The sequence below is a fragment of the Mchenga conophoros genome, linkage group LG22, assembly GCF_057382185.1.
Source record: "Mchenga conophoros isolate Kocher_MC1m ecotype Shallow Benthic linkage group LG22, M_conophoros_male_GT1.1, whole genome shotgun sequence".
NCBI classification, from domain to species: domain Eukaryota; kingdom Metazoa; phylum Chordata; class Actinopteri; order Cichliformes; family Cichlidae; genus Mchenga; species Mchenga conophoros.
Window position 1 is genome coordinate 14,994,820 of NC_140546.1, and position 1,346 is coordinate 14,996,165.

General features: G+C 50.1%; 1 non-coding gene across 1 annotated transcript; it reads left to right on the plus strand.

Annotated features, from left to right (window-relative positions):
- The first annotated feature begins 355 nt into the window (after positions 1 to 355).
- Positions 356 to 428, plus strand: trnak-cuu (transfer RNA lysine (anticodon CUU)). The gene has a single exon. It is a non-coding gene; the product is annotated as a tRNA-Lys (tRNA).
- Positions 429 to 1,346: the final 918 nt, after the last annotated feature.

The following is a 1,346-nucleotide window of genomic DNA, read 5'->3' on the forward strand; positions in this document are numbered from 1 at the left end:
TTAAAGACAGTCCTCCCCAGATTCCACCAACATGTCTCCTGTCACACCAGAGGGGACAAGACTGTAGACCATGTTTATTCCAACCTGGCTGGAGCCTACAAAGCAACACCCCTCCCCTACATTGGACAATCGGACCATCTCTCCCTGTTCCTCACACCTTGGTATTCACCACTCATCCAACGTGTGAAACCTGCTGTGAGGACAATTAGAGTGTGGCCAGAGGGGACAGACGCAGTTCTCCAGGACAGATTCAAAAACACGGACTGGAATACGTTCACCCACACAGACCTGGACCAGTATGCCTCATCTGAACTGGATTACATCTCCAAAACTACAGACAGTGTCAGTGTCTAGCGCCTGGCTAGCTCAGTCGGTAGAGCATGAGACTCTTAATCTCAGGGTCGTGGGTTCGAGCCCCACGTTGGGCGGTGAAATTTTTTTGAGGGTGGCTGTAGCTCAGGTGGTAGAGCAGGTCATCTACTGATTGGAAAGTTGGTGGTTCGATTCCTGGCTTCCCCTAGTCTGCATGCCAAATATCCTTGGGCAAGATACTAACCCCAAATTGCTCTCCGATGCATCCATCGGAGTATGAGTGTGTGTGAATGTTAGCTATAAAGCACTTAGAAAAATGTGCTTGTGTGAATGGGTGAACGCCCAAGTTGTATAAAGCGCTTTGAGTGCTCAGATGAGTAGAAAACAAATTTCCCACCTGTTGGACTAATAAAGCTTATCTTATCTTAAAAGCACTATATAAGAACCAGTCCATTTACCATTACCATTTACCACCCAGAAACGGATCACCATGTACCCCAACCAGAAGCCTTGGATGAACGGGGATGTTTGTCTCCTCCTGAAGGCCCGCAACACCACCATTAGGTCAGGAGATGCACACGCCTACAGCACAGCCAGGGCTAATCTAAAGAAGGGCATCAAAAAAGCCAAACACCATTACAAAAAGAAGGTAGAAGAACACTTCTCCCACTCCAACCCCCGACGCATGTGGCAAGGACTCCAGACCATTACAGACTACAGGACCACCAAACCCTCCCCCGCATCCTCTGATGTCTCCTTTCTCAGCGAGCTCAACAACTTTTATGCTCGTTTTGAGCGAGGGAACCCCACAACCACAACCAAAGCAGACATGACACCAGGCCACCAACCTCTGACTCTCTCCCCCACCGATGTAGGAGCGGTGCTGAGCAGGATCAATGTCCACAAGGCTGCAGGTCCTGATGGCATCCCCGGGCGTGTTCTCAGAGCGTGTTCTGGGGAGCTTGCAGGAGTGCTCACAGACATATTCAACCTGTCCTTGGCCCATGCTGTGGTACCGGCCTGCTTCAAATCCA